Raw genomic sequence first — 6,000 nt, 5'->3', positions numbered from 1 at the left:
CCTCCATCGGCAGTACTAGAGACTTTGTCTTTTATGCAAGAGGTACATTATCAATATCTCCTCCACAGTCGCCATGTTTGTTTTTGAGTTTGTTGTTGTCATAAACTTTTGACTCTGGGCTGCCTCCTGGTGGATATATTGGTTAACATCCATGCCAAGGTAAAGGACGCATGGAAGTATGTGGGCAGTGACAGTAACATCGTTTGAAACGGACGTATACATTTTCGTACGTAAAGGGAACATAAATGGGCCTTTATGCTGCCTGAGCATTAGCATACACTGTCATGTCTCTCCCCAAGAAAGGGAACTCTGGGTTTCAAAACAAAAAATTAAAAAAAAAAAGAAGGAAAGGGAAAGAAAGCAAACTGACTTTATACAAAAGAACAATTCAAAAGGTGTATGTGAGAGACATGGATCAAGAGAGGATGGACAGGGGGCCCCACAGAGACTGCTTATGCATAGGGCCCAGGATGTGATGTGACGCCCCCAACTGTAGCTTTATGGAGAAAGGCTTCAGAGCTTTACATAAACTGCTCCAAAATGCAGGTATGAACACTCTTCAAGTGTCCTTGAACACAACACTGAACCCCTGAATTAAATAAAATCTTTAGGATGGGTCATACATACAAAACTGTTACACAGACTGTAGTATCATAACGTTGTAAACTGCACTGTGTTACAGTTTGTGTAATCTGCATGTGTGTATCTTTCACAATAAACCATCTTTCCTGCTGTGGATATTTTTTGCAGGTGCAGCCCGCCTCGGGGACGCGCAGGACCGCGCGCCCCGGCTTCACAAGGTACCTCCCACTTCCCCAGCTTGTTTAAGTGTTCGCCTCGTTCACTTCAATGAGCGCTATTGTTGAAAAGTCTGTGCGCCCCTGAACGCCGGCGGACCCGAGTCTCCAATTCTGACAGACGGAGCGGAGCGAGTCCGCTGCAGTGATACACCTTTTGGTTTTTCTGTGGACTGTTGCGTTGCAAGTTGAGGTTTATGAGCAGTTTCGGAGTTTGGCACGGAGAGACACGCCGGCAAAGTGGATAAAAAGTTTGGGTAGAAGCTGCTCCAGCGCATTCCCGCGGACTTTGGATTACTTTAACAAGGTAAGGCTCCCCTGCGCTTCTCTCCAACTAACTTTAACTGTGATTTTTAAACTCGCTGTGGGTGCATTTTTGTGCACAATGCGACTGACAATGCGCTTTTATATAAGAGAAACCCTCCTCATGTGTGAAGTCTTTTAAGATGCTGTGTTATCGATTAAAACCACAGAGTTAATCAGTTATCCTGTAGAGGCTCTGATAATTGATCCAACCTCAGCTTCTTCACTCCGCCTGCTTCACATGTGAAAGCTTCCCTTGTAGCCGGTGACTCTGTCAGCGTATCCTCGCATTCCTCACCCCGGCGCACGGGTCACTATCTCGGGTCAGGATCTGCCGGCCAGACGCGCTCAGAGGGAGGCACGGACAGGAGAGACACAGAGAGGAGTGTTACCCGCAGAGAGATGTGGAAACAGGATTAGCTCTGATCGTTGTCGTGGCTTCAGACCGTGTTTGTGTCGAATGTATCGGATTAGAGGTCGTTATCTGCCGCTCCATGGTGTCTCTCACATCTGGCCGTTTGTTTTCACCTCACATGAGAGACTTTAATCTTTATGATGGGCTGCTGATCCCCAGAGACAAATCAAGACATCCCCACTGGGACATAGAGGCTGTCTGTGGGTTTAAAGCGGTTACTTTGTGGTGTTTGCGTGCAGCGTTTCCTCTGCGAGTGCAGGTCTGTGTGCATTAAGGTTTGCACATATAACCTTTATGAGCAGGTGTTTTTATTCATGCACTAGATATTATTTATTGTGGGTGAGGTTCAAGTCTATTTTATTCTGTTCTACAAAGCTCAAACAAGTACTTAATGATTAATTGCAGAAGCAGATTTTCAAGCAGAAATATCAAACTGTTTCCAGCTTTATAAATCTTAAATTTGCTGCTTTTCTGTTTTTTATTCTTGTAAATTGAATATCTTAGTTTAAAAAATAATGTTCTTACTTTCTGCATTAATCATTTTAAAATAAAAATCATCAAATAAATTGACAGTGGAAATAATAGTTAGTCGCATCCCTCTGTGCTATTGATGATGTAAATATTTCCATTAAGAATCTGCTTTGCAGCTTACTGTAAATTATTAGACAATGAAATCTTTAGTCTGTTGAATGATTGCATTTTGATACATAATGGACTACTTAAGGTTTTAATCAATAATAAAATGCCAAGTACTGGCAGCTTTCAGCATAACAAATGTGAGGAATTCTTGCTTTCCTTTGTTTTATATCACTGTAGGTTTAATAATTTGGGGCTCTGGACTGTTGGTCGGACAAAACAAGGAGAATAAAGATGTCGCTTTGAGATCTGGGAAGTTGTGATGGACAGTTTTCAGAGATTTCTAAAACAACCCGAGACTTAAACTGAAACGCCTCCTGCAGACAAGTGTTGTAAGCTGCTGTTTTGCTACAATCACTCAACACAGTGCACCTTGTTCTTGTGTAAAACATACAATTCTCCTGCTACTATGACATCCATATCATATAAAATAAACTAACTATAATTAAGAGATGAATCATAATGTGTTAGGAAAATAAGTTGCAGCTCCAGCTGTGATATTTGCATGTGCACATAATGTCTTTGCAACATTACATGCAGAAAAGACGATACAAAAAAATCTTAGTGATCTTTATTCATGTCTAGACTGCGTATAAACATATACATTATGGTATACATTGGTAATACATGAGTAATATGTGAGGAAGCGTTCTGAGAATCTAATAAATGCAGACCATGAGCTGGGTTTTTTTACCTTACATCGCAACTTTCTGCCTTTGCTGAGTTTGGGTACAATAAGGGCTCTCCAAATCAATATTGGTAGGTGAGCAGCAGGCAGGGAAATAAAGCCAGCGTGGAGTATGAGTATGGGAAAAGCAAAGAAAGGTGGAGACAGCAGGATGGACCGAAGGACGTACGGGAGAGAGGGAGAGCAAAGCAAACATTCCTGACTTGGTGTCTCAGCAATTTAATTAAGGTTTTTGTGAGATGCTGCAGCGAGCACCTCGAGGTGAAGGCTTAACCCCTCTTCCCCCCGTTTCCAGCTTGGACTAATCCCAAGGGTCAGCTAATAAGTGTTCGGGTCATGCCACCATGACAACTAAATAGGGGCAAAGCCGAAGGAAAGCTCCCCAATCAGGGAGTTAATAACCCCATGAAGGAAGTTAAGAGGTACAAGGTGAAGCGGATGGAGTAGTGGGTTGGTTTGTGTGTGCTTGTGTGCATGTGTGTTTTTGTTTTTGTGTGTGTGAGTGTATGTGTGTGTGTGTGTGTGTGTGTGTGTGTGCGTAGAGTGAGATTTCAGTTGTTATCAGCCACACCAGCTCAAAGCCCCTCCTCTTAGTGGGGTTTAAGTGTGCCCTGTGGTGCTCTGATGGTACACACAAACTCACACACACATACACACACACCCTCCCTTCAGGTCAGATTTCGGTCACTGTACCACTGGTTGGGTAGATTGTTTTTATAGGGAAATAAAATCAGTGACACGACTGGCTGTTCTTATTTTCTGAGACTTGTAACTACAGTCCTGCTTTCTGCTTCAACGTTGCTGTTTTAAATTTTGGTGAAGTTTTTCTTGGCTTTCAGGGACAAAAAATAAGTCTCCCTGCTTTTGTCGTCTTGACCGTTTCTGCTATTTTCTGCTGTTCCCCACATCCACTGTGTTTGACAAGTGCAGATGTGACATTTTTACAACTGCAGAGAGGCCCGTTTCCAGCCTCACCCTTCTGCTCTCTTGTTCTTCGATCTGTTTTCCATCTTGGTTTTCTGCTATTCGCCTGATATTTTCTCTGGATTTCTCTTTATGTGGGACAAAGCACCACACTTACTCTCACTCAAATCATCAATACTGGACAATTCTGTAAATCCCTGGATTACATTTAGTGACAGCGATTTTTAACCTTCAGTGCCAACATTTTTAAATTTTCTATCTACAGTGTCTGTGCATGGCAGCTATGCTATGGTTAAAGTAAGGGAAAGATAATGGACTTAAGATATGGTAAGGGTGAGGCACCTAAACACTTGGGTAAGGTTATCCAAAGATAGTACTTTTGAAAGTCAGACACGCTACACGTCCATCCATCTGTGTGACCTCTACGCCCCTACTTTACACCTACTGATTTGCTAAAGGGAACATCTCTTCTGGCATTGCCATTGGACATTAATTGTGTGCTGCCAAATCTGTGCATGTCAATGTAATTCTTAAGGATACTTAACAATTGTCTCGCTTTTATTTACCCTTCTTTTTTTAATCTCTGTCTCTCGCTAAGTCTGTTTACTTCCAAATGTTGCTCCAGTATTTAGTAAGTTGCCAAAACTGAGGCTAAAGAAACTTCAGCTGCTTTGTGATCAGTAAAGAGGCTGCAGTAACATCATGTAACCAGAAGGAGCACTGCTGAGTCTTCTCTTACTTCACTCTAACTCCTCACAATTGACAGCATTTATTAGCATCTACACTGTCAGGGAGAATGTTGAATAACAACATTATTGTACTGTATGTTACAAATTTGGTGGTAGTATGAAGAATGACACTGAAATAGACAGTAAAGCGCACCACTAAACCTGCCCCAATTTCCACTGGGATTTCTTTCATTCACCCACCAACAAAAACGTATTAGTTAGGTTTCTATCCAAATGTACCGCAAATTGTAGCCAAATTTTTAATCACCTACTGCTATGCAAACATTGGAAGGTGGTTCATCAAGATAAGTACTAGGTGGCGCTAATTCTCCTGTCAAGTGCCAACAAGGGCGCAACAATATGATGTAACTGAAGCACCATCAATCAAACCTCAAAAGAAGGAAAACAATGGATGTTTATACATTTTTCTACGAAAAGTAATGCACCAAAATTCGTACATATCCTACATATGTACGAACTACTAATTTGTGTATAAACCATGTATTTGAGAAGGCTGTGATCACATGACCAATGTGATGATGGAAGTAAAGACAGTAGCGGCCCCAGTAAGGAGGCAGGTTTGGGTATCAGGGACTTTGCCAAGGAGACTGGTGTTCGGTACCATGTGAAATCTTAGTCCTTTTAAGACTCTGAGTCATGTTTCCTTTCCTAAATCTACCACAGTAACTTTACTTGCTTCAACCTTACCTACGAAACACTACATTTCGTACGTCATATCTGTTGTATGAGGATTCAGTGTCTGGTAACAGCTCTGCATGCATGCATATGTGTGTTAAAAGACAATGCAGAGAGCTCACAGTGGTCTATGCAATGACTGTATGTCATAATTTATCAGCTGTTATATTTCAATTGCATTAAGTTGCATTTACCTTTTTTACCATTTTATCGCTTTGTGTTTTTCCTTTCACTAACACGCCATTTCTCATCTCAGGTGTTTTTTTATTTCTGGTGTTTCCGTCATTAAGTTTTGAAGCACAAAATCAAACTGCACATAAAACACAGGTGGAAGAAATCTTGATCTCTCCCTCCTCTTGTCGTTGTGCAGATGTGTAGGTGGGGTGGGCTGAGCGGCTTGTCAGCTCATTTGGGAGCATTTAAGGAAGCAGGGACCACGCAGATGGAGCGGACGTCCAGCATCAAGCCTCCGACTGCTGATAAATCATTCTGCTCAGTTCAGTCATTACTGCTCAGGGCTTATTTCCCCCTCGTGAACAGGCTGCAGCCATACTGAAACCATTTACAGTAACAAGCTGTTTTGGTAATGCATGCTGACGCTGGTTTGTAACCCTGGTTGCTCCATTTGCATTTGGCATGTGCAGTTTTCCAAATTATCCAGAACTATAAATCTAAACCTTGGAAGTATCTGGGGGTGCAACTCCGATCACTCTCATTATTGATTGTTCTCATGAGTGTAAAAATGCTGATTATTCCCTGCGACCCCAAGGTGACATCTTTGATTTGCTTGATTTGTCAGAGCAACAGTCCGAA

General features: G+C 42.0%; 1 protein-coding gene across 1 annotated transcript in view; it reads left to right on the top strand.

Annotated features, from left to right (window-relative positions):
* The first annotated feature begins 859 nt into the window (after nucleotides 1-859).
* LOC126391057 (vasorin-like) overlaps nucleotides 860-6,000 on the top strand; it is a 42,083-nt gene continuing 36,942 nt past the window's right edge. The window contains exon 1 of the mRNA XM_050045654.1: nucleotides 860-1,104. The gene's annotated coding sequence lies outside the window, so the exon portion shown is untranslated. The remainder of the gene's footprint in view (nucleotides 1,105-6,000) is intronic.

The sequence above is a fragment of the Epinephelus moara genome, chromosome 5 (assembly GCF_006386435.1).
Source record: "Epinephelus moara isolate mb chromosome 5, YSFRI_EMoa_1.0, whole genome shotgun sequence".
Classification (NCBI taxonomy): domain Eukaryota; kingdom Metazoa; phylum Chordata; class Actinopteri; order Perciformes; family Serranidae; genus Epinephelus; species Epinephelus moara.
Note: the sequence above shows the minus strand (reverse complement) of the source record. Positions and strands in the feature narration are given on the sequence as shown.